Raw genomic sequence first — 26,567 nt, forward strand, 5'->3', positions numbered from 1 at the left:
AGGAAGGCCCAGCTGTCACAGTGGGCCAAGAGGCCTGGTTTGCAGCAAAACACTTCTGTATGAACAGGCTGTCCCACAAGGAAGACCTCCAGTTCCTTGGATGTTCATCTGGATTTGTCAGCAAATCAACCCCATCACCTTCAAATTGCAGCTCCCTCAGTCCCTTAAGACAAACCCTGTTTTCCATGTATCCCTCTTGAAGCCTTACATGGAAGACCCCTTTCCCGAGCAGTCTCCAACCGGCACGCCCATCAGTCCAGGTTCAAGTGCATGAGGAATATATATTGCACGCTGTCCTCGGCTCTAAATTGCAGAGGGGGAGACTGTACTACCTCATGGATTGGCAGGGCTGCGGTCCTGAAAAGTATTCCTGCTACCCATACTACCCATGTCCATGCCCCTGACCTGTTAAGAAGATTTCACCAAGCCCATCTGAACAACCAGGCCTGGCAGCAGCCCAGAGGAAGGGCACCCCTGCAGGGGGTGGTGATGTAAGGCTCCACGGGACTAGAACCCACGTCACCTCTAGGAGGACATGCAGAGCCACATCCTAAGAGCACTAGGAATTATTAGGTGCTGCAGGAAGTGCCGCCCAAGGATCCAGTGTGAGAGCACCCTGTGGTCTTCTGTTTGGTCCATGCTCACTACTTAGCCTGGATGGTACCCCAGGAAGTTGTCTGGGCAGTCTCATACACTTCTGGCTTGCTGTGACTCCAGACTTCACATCCCTTGATCTCCAGTCTCTGAGCCTAGCCTGACTCTGACGCTGGCTCTCGCCTATTGATTCTGGCTTTAGCGATTACTCTGATCTTTGCTCACTGACTTACCACCTCATGCCTGTCCTTCACTTGGTGACACCAGCCCAGCCATGACTTCTAGGCCAGGCCACCTATGCCCCAATCCCTTACAGCGGGTGGCTTGGCAATTTCTGAAAGCAAGCTCCTTTATGAGCAGCTAAAAGTGACTAGCCACTTTTGAAAAGCGAGGCTTACGTGTCCGTTCAAAGCAGCTTGACTCTCAAATATCGAATAGTCACTAACCGTTCCTGAACAATCTGCAGACCAAGAGATAGTCACAGAAATTGTCTGGCAGATCATATCACATAATTGATACAGCTGAGAAAAGCAGCATCTGTTTGCAGCCAACTGAAGAAAAGAAGTGGGGAAAAAGCCAAGAACCATCTCACTGGATTCTAAAGAGTTATTTATTACAAATTACCCCTCTAGCTCTCCTTTTGCATTTACAAACCTGTTTGAGAATGCCCACATTTGTTGGAAGTAAGTAGCTCTGAATATTAAGTATGCTGCCGATGTGGCTGTCCTTGAGTGAATGCAGGAATGGTGAATAATTAAGGCCCTTAATTAGTTTAAAAATAAATGGGTTGGCAAGAGGAACAGTATTATTTCAGCTACTGATCAGAGAGAATTGGAATAAGGTCTCCTCAGGTTGGGTTGAGAGGCTCGGAGATGTAACAACTTTACTTAAACAACATAAAGAAGTTGGCACAGGGGATGAAGTGCTTCAATTTGCTCATTGAATAGGGCCACGATTGTCAATATTTCAACCATAGGAAAGAGCAAATATTTTAGCACTATAGTCTGGTTGGGAAAACCATCTTATTTCACCATTGCACTATATGATGAAACACACACCGCACTGGGTTAAAGACTGTTCAGGAACAAAGAAGTTACGAGAGACCATGCTCTAGGGAATACAAAATAAGGAATAGCTTAGAGAAGGTGAGTTGCAAGGGGGCAACTGATTTTATCCAAAGGCAGCAAACTTGAATCTAATCAAAAGAAATACTTTACATCACGAGAACAGGACTTCAGGGTGTAGTTCTTTAACAGCCCTGCTGAAAGCCATGACCCTTTTACAGGGAAAAACTATAACAGAGTCAGCATTTCAGAGCCAGTGGAGGAAAACAGGCGAATCCCTGAAGTCTAGGAAGGTAACAGACTGATTGTAAAAGAAGGCACAATACCAGTCCCATTTTCCATATGCTGGCAGATCTCATATAACCCATCACGCCAAACAAGTCTCATTGAACTGAGCTGCTAATGCAAGCAGGCCCACATAGGAAGACAGGAATTGCTAGACTGCATCAAACCTGTGGTCAATCTAATCTAGTCTCCAGTCCCCAGTAGCAGCCAGCACCTGGTGCTTCAGAGAAAGGTGCAAGAAACTCCACAATAGCAGATGTGGGAATGTCTGCCCCTGTGAAGGTCTCATCCTAATCCCTAATAGTTAGAGATTGGTTTAAACCTTGAGGCAGGAGTGACTATTTCCCTTCCAACATTTTTTGCTCTTTGATGTTAATTAGAACAACTCTAGTCTTGTTATCCATTTAAAAGTCTAATCCCTCTTTGGATTTTACTAAACTCTTGACTTCAGCAGTGTCCTGTGGCAATTATATACAATCTAATTATGCACGGAGTGAAAAAAGTATTTCCTTCTATTGGTTTGGAATTTGCCACCTTTCTGTTCCAACGAACATCTCCTTGTAGTATTGGCTGAGTTTTTTTCCTTACAGGACCATATCCTGGCTAAAACCACTTTGGCAGTTAGTTGGTCTAGACCAGCGGTTCTCAAACTTTTGCAACCTGAGGACCCCCATTTTGATTTTAAAAATTTCCGTGGCCCCCCAAGCCCTCCCACTCTGCCCCAGGCCCCACCCCATCTCTTCCAGCCCCCACTCCACCCCTGCCCTTTCTGCCTCCTTCTCCGAGCGCGCCCCATCCCCACTCCTCCTCCTCCCTCCCAGTACCTCCTGCATGCTGCTGAACAGCTGTTTCCCAGCGTGCAGGAGGCACTTGGAGGGAGTGAGAGGAGTTGCTCAATGGGGCCAGTGGCCCCAGACATGATTCCGCCCCCTCCCCTGAGCATGCCCTGTCCCCGCTTCTCCCCCTCCCTCCCAGCATCTCCTGCATGCCTTTGAACAGCTGTTCCCCGGCGGGCAGGAGGCACTGGGAGGGAGGGAAAGGAGTTGATCAACGGGGCTAGCTGACCCCCTGGAGTACCTTCATGGACCCCCAAGACCCAGTTTGAGAAACGCGGGTCTAGGCTATAGTGCTCTTGCTTACTTTGTTTCCAATTATAAGCATCAAATCTGCAGCCCTGGATGGAAAAATAGGATCTAAGTTAGTGGCACCCAAACTTTTCCTGTTTCACCCCCCCCCTTCCAGTGACAGAGTCTGTCCATGCTCCCCCTCTGTTATTGCACAGTTGGCTCAGCAGAGACACTTGGGCTGAAGGCAGAGATGGGGGAAGAACTGGGGCTAGAGGTGGAGCTGGCCTGGGGGCAGAGAGGGAATGAGGACAGAGTTGGGCTGGGGGTGGAGCAGGGGATGGAGTGGAGCAGAGCTGCAGCCAGAGCTGGGCTGGGGGCGGAGTGGAGCTGCGGCTGTGGTGGCTGAGCTGGGCTGGGGGCAGAGTGGGGCTGGGTAGTGCTCCTTCCCACCTCCTGTGGGAGCTGGCCCGGGTCCCGCTGTGCACCCCCCAACCATTCCCCCATGCCCCCCTAGGGAGGTGCACGCCACAGTTTGGGGACCTCTGATCTAAGTCATCTACTAGCACTTTGGGGGTGAGAAATCTGGGGCTGTGGAAGGCTTTGGGCTTGGTTTCCCCAACACGTTTACCCCAGTTTTATGCTAGCATAACTCCCCTCAGATGCTTTGTTTCGTGGTCCTGTGTGCCTAAGAAGCTGGGTTGGAAGGAAGCCCTGTCCCTCCACCCCAGACTCCAGCTTGTTGGTTACTTTAAGAGTGCCCAAAACTAGGATGACAAAAAAGAAAAGAAAAAGTGTGTGTAGGGGGAACCAAATCCAAGAGGCTTCCAACAGCTTTAAACCCTGCAGCAGTTTCCTGCAGGGAGCTTCATCATCTGGGCATGGTGAGTTTTCCTGTCTGCGTCCATGGGACCAGAATGTTGTGTGCTGGGGTGGGGAGTGCGTTGACCACACAGCTGTGTCTGGATTCCCTCTGTGCACTGGGCAGGGTTTTCCATTCCAGGCCTCACTCCCGGCCTGCTCCAGTGATAGACAAGCTGCTATGGACAAAATGAGAGTGGGTTTGGTTCTGTTGTTGTTTTTGGAAAACTGAGAACGTGAAGTAACTGTGCTTGCTTTTTTTTTTCTTTAATACTTAATCTTCCTGTAAGTTTGGCCAAACAGCCAGCCCAGTACAATATTCTGGGCCAGTTGCTGATCGCCCTGACACTGGAGCAAAATCAGCAGTAACTCCATCCACATTGATGAAGTTATTCCAGATTTGATCCAGCATAACAAGAGATCCGAATCTGGCCCTCTGGCTCAGTGCTCAGTACTGGGGGCGTCCTTTCAATTTGTTACACCACACCCTTGTCATTACAAATTTCCACACATTTCTCCTGCTGTTATTTGCATCATCTTGCCAACCCACAGCTATAAAGGCTATTCAACTGGAACCAAACTCAGCACAAAATGAAAAAACACTGAGAAAGCATCACTCACAAGAGGGGAGATGTAATGGGGTTAGCCATTACTAGGGACTCTGTGTGGGAGATCTGGTCTCATGAGGAGGACTGCTGTCCATGGCTTATGCAATCCCCTCTGGAAGACTGCAAGGCATTACTCATTAGACTTGGGCAGATTTTCTGTTTTGCAGGAAATTCCATGGTTTAGAATTTCCCATCCTGACATGGAAAGCAAAAAAAGTTCCAAAATTTCCCACACAATGGAAAAGGAGTACTTGTGGCACCTTAGAGACTAACCAATTTATTTGAGCATAAGCTTTCATGAGCTACAGCTCACTTCATCGGCTCTAAGGTGCCACAAGTCCTCCTTTTCTTTTTGCGAATACAGACTAGCACGGCTGCTACTCTGAAACCACACAATGGAGTTTTTTGTGTTTTTTTTTAATGGATTCAGGTTAATCAAAGTGTTTTATTCTGATTTCAACATGAAAAAACACTATATAATTTTTGAAAATGTTAACGGTCATTTCATAAGAAGGGCCATACTGGGTCCATCTAGCCCAGTATCCTGTCTTCCAACAGTGGCTGGTGCCAGATGCTTTAGAGGTATTGAACAGAACAGGGCAATTATTGAGCGATCCGTTCCATTGTCCAGTCTCAGCTTCTAGCAGTCTAAAATGGAGAAAACAAAACAACTCCTCTCCATTCCCAAAGATGACCACGTTATCAGAATGCTCTGTTCCATTTTTTCTCCTAAACAAAATTTCACTAAAAAACCCCCAGCAATTTACCACAAATTATTATTTTCTGACAGGAAATATTACATCAGAAAGTCTCCGACTATCTCTATTGTTTACCAGAGCAATAGAAAGTTCATGAGATGCACTCCCAGCGAAGGACCCAATGCCCCCTCGCATTGTTGTGCTGAAGGAGTAATTCCATTAGAGTAGATGGAGTTAAATCTGAGGAGAGCATCAAGTCTCTAGAGCCCTCACTTACTCCACGGCATTTTAGCAGATTATCCGAATCATAATTTGGATGTGAGGTTTTTTGGAGTCGGAGTATATGATTAAAAGCCTGAGTTGTATTTTAAAATGCTGTGAGGTTTTGGCCTCGTACATCTTATTGTGTAATTATGTCCCAGGATGTCCCTTACCATCTTGCTCTTTGCCATTTAATCTAAAACTTGGAGTCTGTTGGAGATACGTGTTGGGCTGCTGCGCACCTTCAGCTGCGGAACTCCTTCCTGGCAGAAATCTGTGCCACGAAGAGCTAGAGCCGGTTTAATTTTGCAAGAGTTTCTGAGGTTGCTTCTACTTTCTAGGGGTCAAAATGGCTCCCGCTTCTGCTTTTCACAATACACTATTAAAAATTTCAACGGGACAAAACGTGTTAAACAGAAAGTCAGCTTTCTCAGTTCAAGGATCAGTTGGAAAGCTATTTCAGTAAAATTATTGATTCAAACGTGCTGTCTTTTTGTGTGTCTCTACAGTGCCTAGCACAATGGGTCCTGGTCCATGATGGTGGCTCCTACATGAGATAATACAAATACATAATAATAATGTAATGGAAATATAATCTCAATAATGTTCACATTTTTTCCATGAAAAGATTTGTTTTAGATAAAAAAAAAAGACCCATTTTTGGATAAAAATACATTGTGTGAAAGATTTCAGCCAGCTCTAGGAAAATCCTTAGCTAAAGAATTTAAATCCCATTCGGTTTCTGTTCAAAGAACTGGTGGCAAGATTTTCAAAGCTGATGAGTACCCACAGCTCTCACTGACTTCATGCCTGTTGCTCTAAACATCAGACCACGAGGCTCCACTCTGCACTGAAATGCAGTAGATACTGCCCAGGAGCTGCAGAAGTGGGTTGTGGGCGCACAGCTAAGAAAAGATAGTGGGGGAACGTGGGTTAATACATACACAGAGAGAATGGAGAGGTTGAAAACTGAAGACTCCATCTGAATTTATTTGTTCAGGGGTAGCCAACCTGAGCCTGAGAAGGAGCCAGAATTTACCAATGTACATTGCCAAAGAGCCACAGTATTACGTCAGCAGCTCCCCATCAGCTCCCCCCCCAGCACCTCCCGCCCACCGGCAGCCCTGCCAATCAGCGCCTCCCTCTCCCTCCCCGCGCCTCCTGATCAGCTGTTTCGTGGCGTGCCGGAGACTCGGGGGGGAGGACGGGGAGAGCGAGGGCGTGGCAGGCTCAGGGGAAGGGGTGGAGTGGGAGCAGAGCCAGGGGTTGAGCAGTGAGCACCCCCCGGCACATTGGAAAGTTGGCACTTGTAGCTCCAGCCCCGGAGTCGGTGCCTAGACAAGGAGCCACATATTAACCTCTGAAGAGCCGCACGTGGCTACGGAGCCGCAGGTTGGCCACCCCTGTATTTGATATTTTGAGTCATTTTCAGGGGGAAGTAAGTCTCCCATGGCATTAATACTTGGTTTCAGTTGAGAATGAATTACCAAAGAGAAATACAATTTTGAAAGACATAGGCAAAGCAAAAGGGTATATTGCTTTTCAAGTAGGTCCCATTTATTTGCCAATCCAGCCCACTTTGGAAAGGAAAATGCCAACACCCCATCACAACAAACCTAAACCATAGCAACATAGTCCTCACCTGCGATACATGAATGATTCCAATTAGAAGGGGCTCAGACTGCAACAACCATGATCCAGGGTTCAAACACTCCAAAACTCAGGGTAGTTCACATTCAGAGTATTTGGTTCAGCCCATTAAAATACAGAGACCAGTGGCAAACTGCAGATCAAGTGCTGGGATTTTGATTTGCCCCTCCTTTCTTATCCCCATAAGCCTCAACTCTTCCATAGGTTCCAATCTACACTTTCTCCCTCTCTCCCCCAGGCATGCATGCATATGTGATGGACACCATCTTGGCAGACATACTCGGGACTGAGCCAGGAACCTCCCAAGCTAGGAGCAGCTCGGACTGCTAACATGCTATAGCTGGCAGCTGTAACAGATTCATATCCTCTGTGGATCGGGCACGAGGGGGACCTGTAACACACACTGACCAGTGGGTGAGTCACCCCCCTCCCCATTCACCTATGGGAAACCGGGCTGATTGGCAAGTCAAACATTTGAGAGTATTCCCTTTTGCTTTGTCCACATCTTTCATAATTATTTTTCCTTAAGTGATTCTCTCTCCTGCAGCTTCTTCTCCTGATGGGCCCTTTTTGAGGAGGTGCACATGCCTGAAACACTCAGACAGCTTCTTCAAGAGCCCTGTCCTCTAAGTAGTTACTGAGCTGTGTCATCCAGTATCTTCAGAGCACCTGTTCCACCTAGAACATTACCTTCCAGAGTAAGGTCTGAGAAAGGAAGGTCTCTGTAAGTAACTGCAGCTTCTTCTGGATTGAAAGATTCATGCTATCTAACTTAGCATGTGCTTTCCTGATTTGGAGGCCTTAATGACAAAAAGATGGGCTGACCAATGAAGAGGACTTTGTGCGACGCGTCCATATTCTAATGGATTTCAAAAGGAATAGAATGGAGGCATCAAGATATGCAAAAATAATCTTCCTTCCCTCAGAAAAATAAGTCCCCTTGACATGATATTATAGGGGCCTCCATACTGTAGTCTCTCCACCCTGATGGAAAGCTGTCAAGTCACAATTTTGACCTCACACATCATCATCTGACTCAGCCAGGTCAGGCATGATGTCCTGAATGCATGTTCCTGCAGAAGGAGGAGTTTCATTCCTCCCCTTGGCTTGCACGACAGCCATTTTTCTTGCAAGTCAGAAACAGACCTCCAGGGAGATTAGACTGAGGCTTTGATTGTGGTGACGGGAGGCAGCAGGACCCTCCCCACTGACGCATTAAACAAACAGGAGAATAAAAATCTCTTCAGGCAGACTGCATGATCAAAGTCCAGCAGGCTCCAGAGCATTTCAATAAGTGGCACATTTATCTTTAGTTTATCAAGTGCAATGACTTATGAGGGACCCTTGAAAAGGAGGTCTTGGCTGAGCAAACATTTTGTACATGCTGAACGTATTGAAAAATGTGCAGGGAGTCACCAAAGGAAAGCTGTCCGTTGGCCTAGGAACCCTTGTGTGCACAGAGCCTCTTGTGGTTCTTTGCAGATGGATGCAGGGACAGGAGAAGTGCTGGCCTTTGACCAAGCTGTTCTCCCAGCAAAGGGTCAAAGTCACTTCCATCTGCCATTACCACCATACCAAGGAAACCTTCGCTCGATGGTGACATTTACAAGTTGCTGTGCAAAATGCCCAGGAAAGACAAAACATTTGAATCTCCTTTATTCCCCCTAGCCCTTAGTGACCATTGAGTGTTGATCATGCATATTACTAATGACAGAAACATTATGCAGAATGAACCCAGGGCAGAGGTAGGAGAGGAGTAAGGAGAGTCAAATGAAACCTGCTCCATAGCACCATAATGATTCCCACAATGCACCTGTATAAATCTTCCCTGAGACCATTAACTTTCTAGCATTGCGTGGCAGCAGGTTAAGCTGATTGAATGTCTCTTCTGCGTTTTAGAAAAGACGATTGCTTTGTATTCATGAAGGTTGTAGGATCGGGCCAGCTCTTTGATTTGGCCATGCTGCCCCCTCCACTGGATTTCAGCCCACCGATCGCAGCAGACAGTCCGAATGCAAGGGATTAAAAAGGCCTTCTTTGCAAAAATTCACCACACACTGGGCCAGATCCTCCGCTGATGTAAATTAGCAGAGAACCAGTGAAGTCAACAGAGCTATACTGGCTTACACCAACTGAGATTCTGGTCCACTGCCTCCCCCCCTTTAAAAGACATCTCATGTCCTTCAATATAGACAAAAAATGGATATGGAATATTTTATGCTTCCAACATTATGCAAAACTTATACTAAATTATACCCCTGAGGGAAAGCGTGTGTGTGTATAAAGCTTTTAATTTAAAGACATTGCTATAAATCCTGTACTAGTGGGTGGCTGAGAAACGGAACGGGGCAAGCTATTCTGACTAGTACTTGTTAGGTTGTTAGCCCCTTTTGGGGGTGAGTCATTTAAATAGATTTTGGAAATGTCCGTTGTGCCCCAAATGCACTAGGCGCTTTCCACAGCACATAGGAAGTCATGGCCCATCCCCCAAAGAGCAGAAAGCCTGGAGAGACAAGGACGTATGACAGACAGGAACACGAGATACGATACAACTAGAGAGGGTTAAAAAAAATTCATGAGTTTGTTATTTCCCACCCACTCCCCATTTTTGGGCCAAAATGCTGATGAGCTCCAGATACAACACCCACGTTGGATAATCAGGGTGATGACAGGCACACGTCTTACGCTGGCTACAAGATGTAGAATCATAGACTCGTAGGACTGGAAGGGACCTCGAGAGGTCATCTAGTTCTGCCCCCTGCACTCATGGCAGGACTAAATATTAAACTAGACATTTTTGGTTTTTTGGGTTGTTTGCTATGCATTTTGCAAAAGCCTACCCCTCTATTTGGCAGCTACAAGCACTGGCCTGGGCTGGGTTGTGAAAAGAATTTAATGCCATAGCTTCCCATCGACTGCTCCGTTGCAGTTGTCTCCCCAAGTTGGCTCCACCAGAAACTTCCTAGCAGATCCCCTAGCAGATGAATCTGATTTTCTGTAAACTGTCAGTATCCTTATGATGCCGCTGCAGGTTGGGGATGGGGAGCTGAAAAAACAAAACCAAGAACTCTACCTCTTCCAGTCTTCCTTTCTTTAGCAACCCCTGCGGCTGCTATTTGCCATGCAACAATTCCATAGAAGGTTCTTCCACCCCTTCTGCACAGGTGCAGAGCACTATCATTTGTTATCATCCAAGTGAAACCTTGTTATGGGTTGAGGTACAACCCATTGAGATTGATAGGTATGAACTCACCTGTCATTTAACAGAACTTCACACAGTTTTAGTGACTGCCAACCAGCTAGTGGGAATTTCCCCCAATGAAAATGATCAGCCAGGGAGAAGTATCGGGGCAAAGATTTTACTGATTGCCTCAGAGCTACTGGGACAAGAATTCTGGCATTGTGCATTGCTGGCTTTTCAGGGTCTGTTGCCAATAAGCAGTTAGTGGCATGTATGCACTGAGTAAATCCCAGGGTGGGCAAGCAATTCCAGTACATCAGGGAGCCTGCAAACAACCTCTGCCTTGGACCTTATCCCCCAGACACAGCTCCCACATGCTGTCTACTGTGTTCTTCAACTGCTACCCTTCAACTGCTACCCTACCCCTAACATGCAATGAGCTGCAGTGAAGTGCTTCAAGCTAGGCTAGACCAATGGGGGCAGACTCAAAACAGACAGAGTCTGGAGAATGTTTCAGGAAGATTGCAGATATTTACAAAGATTACTTATGTTTCTGCAGAGCGAGACCCAGTATCAAGTGGCTGCACTGTCTCTCTGAAGCCCCTGTTATGTTACATGTCTGCAGTATTAATGACTTCCCTTTAAAGATAAAGGAAAGTTCTGAAATGACCCTATAATGCAGCATCCCAATGGTGCTGAACTGTGATTTTCGCATATTCAGCCAAAGTTCTCTTGCCAGGATTCGGAGTTTTCTCTATAGTTCCTGCTTTGGCACAGCTGATAACTTGCTCCTTTCACGGTTACCTTGGGCACTACAGCAATGTAAAGGATCATTCCAAATTCCATGGAGACAGGTCATCTCTCCATATTGTACCAGTCACTGTACTATTTGTCAACCAAAAGCACATCTGCAGAAAGGTAAACATTCCCTGACCGGGAATTGAACCTAGGACACAATGGTGAAAGCACCTGACCTCTACAGTCTACACCATAAGGGAATTGATTCAGGTAGCGTGTATGCCAGGAGTACCATGCTAATTTAACACACAAATCAAAGCTAAATATAGCATGAAATTTTACTGTTATGGCCAAATTCTGTCCTCATTTCCACCCAGTGCAGTTTCTCCAGCCCCAATGGGCTTACTCAGGTTTACACCGAGACAGAATTTGGCCCTTTGCCTTTAACCACGTACAATGCCAGGAATCTACACGTTTTGCAGCAGAAGAATCTGTTTATTTTCTGTAACCAATTCAGAATTCATGAAAACCAGCAGGGAGCCCAAATAAAAGGCTTATCACTGATGAATGACAGACAAAGTTAGCAGCAAAGAATGAATGGCTGTGCTTGGATTCTGAACAATATACCACTGAGTGACATTGTCATTATGCTTGAGTAAGCATAAGTGAGCAGCACGTTAAGCCTCAGGTCCCTGGCTGCTTAAGAATAGCCCAAGTAGGCTTTTATTAGGACTCCTTGTTACATTTGGAGACAAGCGAGGGAAAAAACCAACAACACACTACCATTGTTATTTGCATCAGGCTAGACTTACACCAGGAACCTGGGCCATGACTCTGACTGTAGCAAGCTCTTTATTCTTTGGGAGTCTGCAGAAGTCTAATGATGGACTGGAGGAAAAGAGTCAGAAGCAGGGTGACCAGACAGCAAATGTGAAAAATCAGGACTGGGGATGGGGGGGGTAATAGGAGCCTCTATAAGAAAAAGTCCCAAAAATCGGGACTGTCCCTATAAAATCAGGACATCTGGTCACCCTAGTCAGAAGTGGTGTAAGGCAGTATAGCTCCATTGACTTCAACGAAGCCAGCCCAATTTACACCATCTAAACTGCTTGCCCAGTAAGTGCAAATCCTGCTTAGTTTTTTTACTTTCAAATGCGATGTTGCAAAAAAAACGTTTAAATGCTATTTGGGGTTTTATTAACAGAGGCATAGCATGCAAGTCACAGGAGGCGATAGTACCTCTCTACTGGGCACTGGTTCGGCCTCAGCTGTAGGACCGTGTCCAATTTTGGTCACTGCTGTATAGAACAGATGTGAAGAAACTGGAAAGGAGCCAGAGGCAAGTGACAAAGATGATCAAAGGAATGGAATGCAAGACATATGAGCAAAGGCTGAAGGAACTGGGTATGTTGAGTTTGGAAATGAGGAGATAAGACTGGGATAGGACAGCAGTCTTCAGATACTTGAAATGCTGCCATAAAAAAGATGGAGAAAAATTGTTCTCTCTTGCCACAGAGGGCAGGACAAGAGGCAGTTGGTTCCAACTGCAGCAGAGCAGATTGAGATTAAATCTCAGGAAAAGCTTCCTAACTGTAAGAACAGTAGGACAATGGGACAGACGCCTCGGGAGGTTGTGGAAGCTCCTGCACTGGAGGTTTCCAAAAGGAGGCTGGAGCCGTCTGTCTGGGATGGTTTAGACACAACAAATCCTGCATCTTGGCAGGGGGTTAGACTAGGTGACCCTTGCGGTCCCTTCTAACCCTGTGGTTCTACAATTGAATGGTTTATTCCCAGTCAGTGCTTGTATGGCTCAATTGCTTCTTACTAATATTCTGACCCACCAGCAAAAGAGAAAGACAAAAGCTTTTTACTTGTAAAGAAGTTAGTAAAAGAACAGCTCAATCTCGTATTGACTTGGGGCCAAATTCCTGATGCAACTTCAGTGAAGTCAATGGAGTTTAAACAGGCTTGAATTTGGTCCCCGGTGTCTTATCAAACAACCATCCTAACAAATGGTCAAATTGACGAGGACATGAGTTAGTTTAGCCCGGACCCCCATAGCATGGATCTCTGAATGGGACAGAGGGGCCAAGTGAGTCTTAGCTGTCTCCTGTTTCACTGGGTCACTGAAATCCTACCTGTAAAACAGGGATAGGGTTTAGAGATCTCACAGCTGAGACTGTCAAAGCCAGCTAGGGGATTTAGCCACACAGATCCTGTTAAAATCAGTAGGAGCTGTATGTCTAAAGCCCCAGTACATCTCAAGCCACATCTTTGTACAGATGCAATATTCTTGATCTCTCTGGCATTTTGGGGCCGGGGGAGTGAGAAGTGGATTTGGCAGAAGGGCCCTGATCATCTGCTGATCCCTGTCTGTTGGTCTCCAGCCAGCAAAGAGCCAGGAGTAGCTCCCTGGCCCTGGAGCTGGTTTTATATGCCAAGGAGCTGTCTGCCAGCTGAACATAAGAACGGCCAGACTGGGTCAGACCAAACATCCCTCTAGCCCAGGATCCTGTCTTCCGAAAGTGGCCAGTGCCAGTGCCCCAGAGGGAATGAACAGAGCAGGGAATCATCAAGTGATCCATCCCATCGCCCATTCCCAGCTTCTGGCAAACAGAGGCTAGGGACACCATCCCTGCCCATCTTGGCTAATGGCCAGCTGCAGGCCTCTCCAGATGCTCCGATCTGGTGTGCCGGTCTAGATGCTTCATCCTCTAATTGCTTTGGGCACAATACCTCCCCCACTGAGTTAACAATTTCACCGCTTCAAACTCCTGGGAGCCCCAGACAGGACCTTTAGGATCACTTTAGAGGGGAAGGTAATTGAGATTGTATGTGACTCACCTCGTCCTTCTTGCTAGCCTGCCAGGGGATGCGCCACCGTCTAGGTTTCATGATGTAATTACCGTAAAAAGGCCTCCTTCTCCTCCTCAGCAGCAGAAGCCAAGCTGCCAGTCTGACATGGGACAGTGTTTGCGGGGCTACCAAGAGCAGACTAGGAGTCGCGCCTTCCGAACACGCAGCCATTGCCTGCCCCTTTTAACTTTCTTACCATCATTTATTGGCTGTTGAGTTTATTGCGGTGGTAAATTCTGGAAGCTGACGTGCTTTAGCATTCAGTCTGCTTTGATACGGTCCCTTTCAGGCCCAAGGCTTTCCAAAGCAGTGAGCTCACTATATGCTGGGAGCGCAAAGAATTGGCCAGTGAAGGCAGCAGCTAACGCTTGTTCACAGCCTTGAAGAGAGGAAGCTGCTTTATTAAGAGAGCTGATTAAACAAACAATTTGGTCAGGCAACAGGTGTGAGATGGGACCTTTTTTTCCCAGGTGTCCCCTCTGATTTTTCATGCAAGGCATATTTTTAAAATTCAGTTTTTCACCACTATTAAAGCCAAGCACAGAATGACCTGCTCCCACAACGAATGCTGGCAACTCGTGCAGCTAACAGTTAGAACATAAGACCAGCCATACTGGGTCAGGCCAATGGTCCATCCAGCCCAGTATCCTGTCTTCCGACAGTGGCCAATGCCAGGCACTTCAGAGGGAGCGAACAGAGCAGGGCTATTGTTGTCCAATCCCAACTTCTACCACTCAGAGGCTTAGGGACACCCAGAGCTTGGGGTTGCGTCCCTGACCATCTTGGCTAATAGCCATGGATGAACTGGTTCTCCATGAACGTATCTAATTCTTTTTTTGAACCCAGTTATAGTTTTGGCCTTCACAACATCCCCTGGCAAGAGTTCCACAGATTGACTGTGCATTGTGTGACGTAGTACTTCCTTATGTTTGTTTTAAACCTGCTGCCTATTAATTTCAGTAGAGACCCCTTGTTCTGGAGTTATTTGAAAGGGTAAATTGCATTTCCCTAGTCACTTTCTCCATCCCAGTCATGATTTTATAGACTATCTCACACACACACACACACACCCCTTAGGCGTCTCTTTTCCAAGCAGCACAATCACGGTCTTTTTAATCTCTCCTCATATGGAAGCTGTTCCGTACCCTTAATTTTTGTGGCCCTTCTCTGTACCTTTTCCATTTCTAATATATTTGTTGAGATGGGGCAACCAGAACTGCATGCAGTATTCAGTGTGGGCATATCATGGATTTATATACAGGCATTATGATGTTTTCTGTCTTATTATCTATCCATTTCCAAATGGTTCCTAACAGTCTGCTCACTTTTTTGACTGCCACTGCAGATTGAGCAGATGTTCTCAGAGAACAATCCACAATGACTCCATGATCTCTTTCTTGAGTGAGAACAGTGAATTTAGACCCCATTATTTTGTATGTATAGTTGGGATTATGTTTTCCAATGTGCATTACTTTGCATTTATCCACATTGAATTTAATTTGCCATTTTGTTGCCCAGTCACCAAGTTTTGTAAAATCCCTTTGTAACTCTTCGCAGTCTGTATCGGACTTAACTATCTTGTATCATCAGCAGACTTTGCCACCTCACTGTTTGCCCCCTTTTCCAGTTCATTTATGAATGATGAACAGCACAGGTACCAGTACAGATCCCTGGGAGACCCCATTATTTATCTCTCTCCATTCTGAAAACTGACCATTTATTCCTACCCCTTGTTTCTTGTCTTTTAAAGGATTACTGATCCATGAGAGGACCTTCCCTCTTATTCCATGACAGCTTACCTTGCTTAAGAGCTTTGGTGGGGGACCTTATCAAAGGCTTTCTGAAAGTCCAAGTATGTTATATCCCTTTGATCACCCTTGTCCATATTTGTTGACTCCCTCAGAGAATTCCATAGATTGGTGAGGCATGTTTTCCCTTCATAAAAGCCATGTTGACTCTTCCCCAACAAATCATGTTCATCTACATGAACATTCTTTACAGGCTCTTGATTTATAATACAAACACCCTCTCTTACCAGATGATTGGACCTTTGCTTCTAATTTCATTAAATCTCAAACATGATCAGTTCCCCCATTAGGACATTATATATATTTTTAACATTAGAACATCTGGTTCCTGAGGAGGACGTGCTGAAGGTGGGGCCATGTATTCTGCAGAATCAGGCAGCATAGAGTGAAAGTGTTCAACTGGATGGTTCTCTCTCTCCATACACCTGGTCTCTTCTAGCCATTTATCTTTTGTCCTGAACAGAGAGCAACCCACCCAGCCATGGCAAACTCTATGCTACCTATTTTCGAATAGCGTTCTGGGAGTTTGTGTGCGTTCATAATGACTGCAATGAGTCACATTTTTCAAACATCTAATGTCCTTATGCATTAAGGACTTATTCTGCTCCTGGTATATTCAGTGTCAAAAGACCTACAGATTTCAATGGGAACAGGATGGACCCCTAACTACTGTATAGTATTGTACCAGTACAGTTGTATGGGGTGACAAAATGGCGTAAGACAGAGGAGTACAAGATGCTGTAATTTATGCGCCACAAGCCGGGGGTAAAAGGTGTACATTAAAAACAGAGGGCAGTTTACTTTAACTTGCACATGTTTAAATCCCCCTGCAAGTTACTTTTCATGCTGAACTCTTTTCTCCTGGTCCCTTAGAATGGAAATTAACACAATTTACACTACCATAGATTGCTTCTGAATTTAATCCACTCAGTGTTAAAGTTGGGGTTTGGAATTGCCCTTTGCAGAGGCAATGTGGTCTAGGGGATAGGACACTAGATTAGGACCAGACCCAGGAAACTTGGGCGGGTTCTAGACTCATCTCTGCCACTAACCTGCTGCATCCCCTTGTGCAAGTCACTTCCCCTTGCTGAGCCTCTGTTTCCCCTTCTTACATTTGATCTATTTAAGTATTCTGGGCACAGACTACCTCTTTCTATGTGTGCGCACAGCACCCAGCAACAATCCAACTGTGATCCTGATTGGGGTTGCTAGGTGTTATCAGAATGTAAGTATTAATTGCTATAAAAGTTAGTGCAACATGCATAGAAAGTGGAATGGAAGAAGATGCAAGTTGCAACAACTGGGCTCCCCTCTGAATTTGGCCCACTGTGTCTACATCCTGCATCTTACCACAGCTGAGAGCGAAACCAGCATCCCATGCTCCACAGACAGTGGTTCTTTCAAGTGAGCCAGACAAGACCCACCCACACCGATAGCACCCAGCCGGACATCCATTTTGCAGAATTGACTTCACTTTATCCAGCCAAATACTGGCTAGGCCAATTTGACACTCCTTTCCACCCACATGCTTTTCAGATGCCAGAAAAGCAAACATACCACCCACCAATCCAATTCACAGGTTAGACCTTTACACACCACGAGGCACAAAAAGAGATTCAAGTGAAGTGAAAAAGTGCACTTAGCACACAGGTGGGCAAACTACAGCCCGCCCGCGGGACCCTCCTGCCCGGCCCCTGAGCTCCTGGCCTGGGAGGCTCGCCCCCGCCCCCACAGCCTCAGCTCACTGCACTGCAGGCGGTGCAATGCTCTCGGCGGCGAGCTTCTGAGGCAGCACAGGTGCGGAGCCCGGTCTGTCCCGGTGCAGCCACGCCGCCAGCCACCGGTGCTCCAGGCAGCATGGTAAGGAGGCAAGGAGCGGGGTGGGATAGAAGGCAGGGGAGTTGGGGTGGGGGTGGTGGTCAAGGGCCGGGGAACAGGGAGTTTGAATGGGGGCAGCAGTTCCAGGGGTGGTCAGGGAGAAGGGGTGGTTGGATGGGGCAGGGGTCCCGGGCAGTCAGGAAGGAAGGGGGGGATTGGATGGGGCAGTTAGGGGCGGGAGAGTCCAGGGGCGGTCAGGGGACAGAGAGCGGGGGGAGGGGGGTGGATTGGGCAGGAGTCCCAGGGGGGCCATCAGGGGGAAAGAAGCAGTGGGGGTCAGATAGGGGCCGGGCCACACCTGGCTGTTTGGGGAGGGACAGCCTCCCCTAACTGGCCCTTCATACAATTTCTGAAACACGATATGGCCCTCAGGCCAAAAAGTTTGCCCACCCCGACTTAGCGGGTTCCATCTCTTTCTAGATCAGAGTGACAGCAAGTCTGGGTTTGGGCTAATGCAGAAGAAGGCCAAGGTTCTTTGTTCAGTCCATCCCTTTCCTCTCATCTGGTTTCCCAGCTCTGGCCTAAACCAGTGGTCATTGTCATCAGATTCACATAGCTATGATGTGGCCGTGGTGGTGTGCAGAATGGATGTCCATCCTGAACAGCCCCTTGCAAGTTTTATTCCTTTAGCAAGAGAGTCAGTATGGAAAGATTCAGCTTTCGCAAATCCCTCATAATTGCATCTTCCAACTTCATTCAATGTCTGCTTCGTGCTCTGCTTCCTTTGACTTCAGCTCTAGAAACCTTCTGTCAAAGTGTAGCTTCTTCTGCATGCTGGACATGACCCCGCCATCGCAGGATCAGCTACTTACAGAATGGAAAGACTGCCATGTGCTGGGATGGTCTAAGCATCTCCTCCTTTGAGACAAAAGCAAGCCAACGGATGTTAAGACTATGCCATAACTTTTGAGACTGAAAACCCTGTGTAGTTGCTTCTCCCAGCTGTTCTTTGCAGGACGTGTTTCTGCTTCATATAGCAGAGCTGTCATCACTAGTGCACTGAATACCTGTATCTTAATTGTCACACAGAGACTGCACAACAGAGGCCTCTGAAGATGTGAGGTGCCATTGTTGCAAGACCCATGAGATGTGTGAGATTTTTTTTTCAGATATAGAACCTCCTGCTGTCAACCTACTACTCAGATAGAACTATTCACCCAGTCAGCATCTTTGCCATCTACATGCAGCATGGGCAGATCATTCATTTCCATTTCATAGGAGGCATGCATTGCTTTGGGTTTATCACCATTGATCTACGTCCCATGGATTCTGCAGTCTTCCACAGCTCGTCCAGCATTAGCTGTAGCTGGTCAGTAGTCTCCCCAAGTAAGGCAATATCATCTACATACTTGAGATCAGCTTGGTCATCAGACCATCTAGTAGAACGTTAAATAATGTAGGAGAGAGAACATATCCCTGCAGTACACCCGATTCTACCAGAAACCAGGCTGTAATACGTCGCTTGACCCTCACCCAGCGAAATGTTCCACGGCACAGTTCCTCCGCCAGGCACACTAAATCCTCAGGCACCCAGTACTGGTGAGGCAGTATCCCCAGTGCACTGCGTCAAAAGCGGCTGCGTGAAACAGCAAAGTCTACAAACATGGTAACTTTGGTCACTCTAGTCATTTTTCAACACGGTTCCACAGAGCATACACGGCAGGGATGGTAGCTCGACCTGTGCAGAAACTACATAGGTGGTCTCTCACTTTTGGGCTGAGACAGTATTTCAGTAGCATGATCATAAACCTATTCCCTGGGGCTGGCAGCAGTGTTATTCCGCTATACTTTGAGCGAGCTCATCGCTCTCCTTTTTTGGAAAACAGGCCGAAGCCATGCCTTTTCCGCTCTCCCAGTATGTGACCGGTTTCTCAAACTTTCAAGACACCTCTGAAGCCGCCAAACTAAATCTGGGCCTCTACACTTTAGCAGTTATGACGAAATATTCTCAAAACCAAGTTGTGACAATCAGGGTCCAGACACCCCAAGGGGAGAATAGAAGGTTTAACCCCCCCAAATGAGCAGTTAAACTGATTGCATACTGTATATTACTGTACTATAGAGTATATTGAGTATGGTATTTTATGACAGCTTGTAATGTTCTGAGCTTGATGGTCACTCTGAAATATGTATACAGACTGTGGTTAAGAATCTATGTATACAGCAAACTGCCCAGTCTGTGGTACAATTTTAGCTATACCTCCTAGCAAGGAGGGGCACCTCACAAAACCATGTGTTTACACAAGAAAAGGCTCCAAGTAACCATCCATTGTCCACCCCCAGGAAAAGACAATAATTAGAGTTAACGGAAAGACACCGAGACATCCTGCTTCTCCAGTTAAGAGGGGATTTCCCCAGCTCTGAATAACATAAAAGGAGCAAAAGGAAAAAAAAATCTTTTGAAAAGGAGGCTTGAATCTGAGGTTTTCCTGCAGAACCTGAGGGACAGCCTCTAGGCGGGAAACTGTCTGTGAAACACTGAATTTCCCCCTAGAGCTAGCGGGTATGCTGGGAACCCGTTCAAAAGGCAATAGGTAACTTGTAGAAGAAAAGGGATTTGATCTCATATGGAAGCATGAAGCCTCAGGTTGCACCTTGATGTGTATTTTCTGGGTCACTTGGACTTGTTTGCTTTCCTTTACAATTTCATCTTTGAATCTGGGGGGTTTCTATTAAATAAACCATGTTTATTTTTACCCCAAGCAGGTCTCTGGTGTGCAAGCTGCAGGGAATGTGGGTGTCAACAGGAATGATAACTGGTGGGCAGGGGCTGGTTTCACGCTTTCGGAGATGACGAATCAGAGGGAACGGCTCGAGCGTCTGGTACTTTCCAACTCTGGGGAGACTCGAGACGGGAAGGGCAGCTGGTGTTACCGTGCAAGAAGTAACTAGGGTTGTGAGAGCCAGGATGAGACCGTATGCTTGTGGGCTAGCTACTGGTGACAGGGTTCTGAAGCACAGCCGCATGGCACCTAGACACTCCAAAGTTCAGGGCAGGTGGAGACAGGCCGCCCAGCTGGTCTGGGTGCTCTCCAAAACATCACAGGTGCTTTATCATTTCATAACTGCTTGACCACAAGCATCACTTCCTCTAATGGCAACCACCAGGAGGCCACAGGCTGAATTCACACCTGTGGCCTGATCCAAAGCTCGTTGAGGTCAGCGGAATGGCTCCCATGGGTCTTCAGTCGGGCCCTTACCCGGATGACGTACCGATGGAAGTACAGTTTGGCTGTATTCTCCTGAACGAGGCTGCAGGCAGGCAAGTGGACAGACGTGTGACAGTTTAATTACACAGGAGCTGAAAGAGCACATTTCTATCGGTGCACCTTCTTCATAGCCAATTCCTTCCATAAAATCCATGTGCCCTGGGAGAGGTTATCTGTATTCTCCCTGCATGCAATCTCTGGCCCTCACCTCCACATCAAACAAGAGTTGGAACAGGCCCTAACTAAGGGAAACATTCAGAGAGAGGCACTTAATTCTCATTGAAGCCAATGGGAGTTAAGGAGCCTAGGTGCTCTTGAAAAATCCCACTGGGTGCCTATCTCCATCTTCAAGCACCCAAATACTTTTAAGAATCTGACCCTAAGGCACCTAAATCCCATGGAAAGTGTTTCTCTTCAGGGTTTGGTACACTGGCCATCATCAGGATAGCTGAGCACCAACTTTAGATATCGTCATGCAGTCTTGAACCATCAGCCTGTGGCACAGCAGCCCAGTGACCAAAGCAGGCTGCTCCACACCATGACGTTCAGACTATAAAGAGGGCCACTAGCATTAACGTTACCCTTTGGTTTGGAAGGGTTTAGGAGGACTTGCTTGAAAAAAAAAAAATTAAAAATGCTGCAAGATCCAGTAATTCTGATTCCAATCAGTTTGACCAGGCTTTGGTCCAATGAACTTGAATACGACCTCTGCTTGACCTACTCCCGGCAGCCTACGGAGAGGCAAAGTTGGGTCAGAGTAAAAGGTAAAATGCAATCTACTTTGAGGGATTTACAGTACTAAACTGGTTCACTCCACAAAGACAGTGGGTGCATTCTGAAAAGAAGAAAAAAAACAACCCACCTCTCCCCACCCCCAAAGCCATCTGTGTTTGCAAAATTTGAAAGCTCCTTATCAGCAGCAAAGGCTTAAACATTAATAAGAAAAACAGAGGTTGCTTTTCCCAACAGTTCCCATCCCCCCTTTGAGCTTTTCAGAAAGCTGCCAGTACGATGGCATTGGGCCCACAGGCCTGTTCCCTCCAAGAGGTATGGTCTCACGCTGAAAACAATCACCTCAACTGTCTTCAGAATGGCACATTATAAGTGTTTATAGATTCTTCACGCACAAAGCCGTGCACTGTTTCCTTAACTAACTCCATTTCTCTTCAAGGAGTTCCTGCTCTAGTGATCTACCACATGTTCTTTTCGTCTCAAAGGCTACCGGAAACATCACATGCATTCCTGTGAGTCCTGTGGTTTTACATGCCTAGACAAGGGATTAAAGGGTCCTCAGCTGTAATGGTGAGGTCGCTTCACAGCAACTGTGATACTTGTGGCATTAAATGGCAAGCGTACTGCTTCAGTTTGTCCTCAGTGCGAGAGGACAATGGTTTGTAGTCTGATTTAGGGGAAATAGCAGTTGATTTTACTAATTCCTTTGGGGTATAAAGAATTTCACTTTCAACATACCAGGAAAGTTTGTGTTAGAGTGCTCAGGGCTACTTTTGTTCTGATTTTCCTTAAAAATTAATGAATTGAATGACACGGCTAATCCCGATCTGTTTTTATAATGTACACTCTGGCCCAAATCCATAGGGTTACTTCAATTTACACCAGCTGAGGATCTGAGACTGAGTTGCATCCCCTGAGAACAATGAAGACAGCCACTGGATTTAGCTTTTCTGAATTGGACTTAGGAATTTAGTGGTTTTCCTTAGCATTACCCACCTCCCTCAGTGGTTAGCAGAGCACTGTATGTTCTCATTGTAACCATAAAGTATTCCTGGTAGTAGATGGAGGATTATGACATTGACATAAGAACATAAAAACTACCATACTGGGTCAGACCAAAGGTCCATCTAGCCCAGTGTCCTGTCTTCCAATAGTGGCCAATGCCAGGTGCTTCAGAGGGAATGAATAGAACAGCTAATCATCAAGTGATCCACCCCCTGTCACCCATTCCCAGCTTCAGGCAAACAGAGCCTAGGGACACCATATCTGCCCATTCTGGCTACTAGGAATTGGTGGACCTATCCTCCATGAACTTATCTAGTTCTTTTTTGAACCCTGTTATAGTCTTGGCCTTCACAACATCCTCTGGCAAGGAGTTCCACAAGTTGACTATGCATTGTGTGAAGAGAGGGACTTACTGTAGAATGGTAAACCCAAAAGAGGTGCTCCTTTATGGTTCTATTTCGAGTTAGGAAGTTACTTACAGGTAGTAGAATGGAAGCTACAGTTGCCTTCCTTCTTTTAGATCTTCTTAGCACCACCTATTTCACCAACTGTTCTTTGAGTGATTCCATACAAAGCTCTCTGCAAACTTTAGTGGATTAAGTAAAACAGATGGCAAGCTTAACTGATGCTTTCATAATTTAATAGTTAGGCTGGGCAGTTGGTATTAATTGTTTGTACTGCAGAGCACTTAGAAGCCCCACTCAGATATTGGGGCCCAATGTGTTAGGCACTGCGCACACACCCCCAACTGAGATGGGCCCTGCCCCAAGACGCTTGCAATCTAGATAAGTCGTATTTCAATCCGCAAGTACTTCTATTCATTTCCATGGGATTAATTGAGAAGTAAAGTGCTTCAGTCTGGTTCTGATTGGACAAATAGCCACCTATGGTAACAAAAAACACCGAGTCTAGTTCTCATGTACACCATGGCCCCTTTACACCACTCTGGCTGTGTGAAGGGGCCTCTGTGTAAATGGGAATTAGACCCACTATAGAAATTGGCACTGCTGATGGCAGGCTCAATGGACGCACCATGGACTGAATGAAACACACAGACAGAACCTTCTCCGTAGCACCCAGAAGTGGTGTCTCCAAGCTGAGGAACATGGCTAGGCAGCATGAGGAATTTTGCACTCCTGTCTGTGTTGTAGGTCTTCAGTGTGACTAAAGAGATCTTCAATCTCACAATGCCCACTAGCACATTCACACAGCGTTAACAGACACACTACAACATTGTTTTACTGTGCGATGATTTCCCAGGAGACCTATGGGATCTCTGGCTGCAATGTGTACCCTGAATTTCATTTTACCCATGAATGCGGGGGGGGGGGGGGGGGGAGAAGACTCAGCAAGAGCAGGAGCTATGTGATAGAGAGACAGGTATGAGGACTGGCCCTTTAACATTTCTATCTTCTTATTCTCTAAGTTTAACATGTGCACCAGACACTCCCCTTTGGCATCCTGGAGGAATCCCCCTTTGATCTGTTAGAGGCCTGATTTTATGCACACTGTTGTCAATAGCAAAGTTCCTATTGACTTCAGGGGGGGGCAGGACTGGCCCTTATCTGAATAGACAGGCTGACATCACATGTAATAAAGCAGAAATTTGACATTTACAAGGCGTATATTGCTGAAAGGCTCTGAGGGAACATTTCAATCGGCTGCAGTGAAACTAGGAAGAGGGGGTTAACTTTTTCCTTGCAGGACACTGTAAATATTGCATGCCACCAACTCCAAAGCCCACCAGAAGAGGTAGGGTTTTTTTGGAGACTCTCTGGATTGTTCCCAGACATGTTCCAGGAATTGCCTGGCCCCAGTTACAATAATAATGAAGACACTGGGCTTCCTCCAGTGCGACCCCGTCAGACCTGACGTTGCATTGGAAATAAGTCATGGAAACGATAACCTCAAATGCAATAGCCTCACCCCTCTGTCTCCTGTCCTACGTCATCTATTTTGATATTAAAGCACGAATGATCAGAGGGGAAACATTACCAGCGCTCTGCAAAGCTAAGCAAGAGCCTGCTTTTCAGTCACTTCTTTGTCAGGAGGGTTTTCCCCCCTACATTTATTCCAGGGAAGATCCTATGTAATATCTGCTGCCTTATGCAAAAGCCAAGTCACTTGCACAAAGTAGAAAACAGCCCATTTCAGAGGAAGAATACAGGACAAGGAAAGCTGCAACATGGAGAACAGATTTCAAAATGGCTTCATTTAGTAACAAAGTAAATCACAGTGGAGCTACTTTCAGCTACTTGTTAGGATTAGTTTGTTGAATTAGCAGTAGTTCCACATGAACAGTTTTTAAGTTGCACAGACAGACATTTTTCTATTTAACGAGACACCTTACCTTAAAGAAATCATTTCATTCCTTAGCCCCTCTCAAGCATTCATAGGCTGGGCCGAGTGAATGGACCCTATTTCATCTCTACCCAGATCCCAAAGCTCTCATGGCTGTCAACAGGACTTGGGGTGGTGGTGAAGTACAGTAGCATCAGCTGAGGATAGCCCCACATATCCTGCTGGGAAGCAGAAGTAGGATTTTACCTGTCATTGGGATACCAGAACCGTCCACAGCAAGTCAGACACTAGAAATGACATGTACGGTATTTCTAAGGCTCATGCCTTTTGTTGCTGAGGTTATTAGTGTGTGTTGCAGTGGCAACCAGGCTCAGAAACCAAGACGGGGAGGGTCAAGCCAAGCGGCTGGAGCTGCGGCAGCCAGGCCTAGTAGTCAGTGCAATGACAGCCAGGCTCAGAACTGGAGCCAGAGGTCAGAGCAGGATCGGAACAAGGCAACAGAAGGGCTGGGAAGGAGGCTGGAGCAAGGCCAGGGCCGGAGGAGGCTGAGGCCTGTGGAACCTGTCACCGTTCACAGGCAGGGGAGGGTTTCAAGCCAGGAAGTGATGTTGAGCAGACTGAGCTGCTGTTTCTCCTGTGAAGCTTTTACACCTGCCTGAGTCACCAGACCAGGACTGGCTGGTGCCCAGCCCAGGAATGACTTGTCACTGCATGTGGCTTAACCAGGCTCTAGTTCAGAGAAGACTCAGCACTTCACGCAGAGGCCCAAATCGGGGCCCCATTGCACTAGGCGCTGTATACACATAATAAGAGACAGTCCCCGCCTCAAATTCCTCACCATCTAAGAACGTAGTGATAAGCAGAGTCAAGCAAACAAGGCAGGCAGATAAGAGAAGAGCAACCATGTTCAGAATGGCTGAGCGACATTCCTAGCACATCTGCCATCCAGCTGTTCTTCTGCAGCTCAACATTCCCACTGCCGTTTTCCCTCTAAAATGGAAACAACAAGGAGTCCGGTGGCACCTTAAAAGACTAACAGATTTATCTGGGCATAAGCTTTCGTGGGTAAAAAACCCACTTCTTCAGACTCCTTGTTGTTTTTGTGGATACAGACTAACACAGCTACCCCCTGATATCTAAAATGGAAGTGATTTTGAGGAGTATGAATGCTGATGAAAACGAGACGGACACTCTACGGCCGACAGCCAGAGCTAAATCCAGCGTGAGCCGCTGTTGCTCACCACAGCTCTGCCAACACCCCTCCATCTGCCCCTGGCGCCCTGGCTGTAGTGTAGCAGTAACTTTTCCAAGCAGAGACCGAGCTGGGTGCTGAGGAGTGTGGAGGCTTTGTGGCAATGGACTTTACAGGGATCAAACTCACTTAGGGTCAGATTGGGCGGCCTTTATTTATCCCAATGAGCATTTAGGCCAAGATCCTCCAAGGTATTTAGGTGCCTAACTCCCGCTGAGCTGAATGAGAGTGACACACTGCAATACCTTGCCTTGCGTACAAGAACAGACCCGGTGCTTTCCAATGGGAGAGCGGCCATGGCACGCCTCAGCCATGTGAGGATTGCACAATCTAGCCTTCACTTATGACCTAAGTCAGCTGTGAACCTAGTCCCTCCAGGGCTCATTACGCCCTTAGCCAGTCCTACTCATGTCTCCAGTCATAACTCACCAGAGGACCTTGTGTCTGAGAGGCCATTGCATAAGGACCCTGTTGCTACAACAAAAATCTCAGTTGCCATGGAAACCGCATGTCTCAGCCAAA

Source organism: Natator depressus, chromosome 6 (assembly GCF_965152275.1).
Source record: "Natator depressus isolate rNatDep1 chromosome 6, rNatDep2.hap1, whole genome shotgun sequence".
In the NCBI taxonomy this organism is placed as follows: domain Eukaryota; kingdom Metazoa; phylum Chordata; order Testudines; family Cheloniidae; genus Natator; species Natator depressus.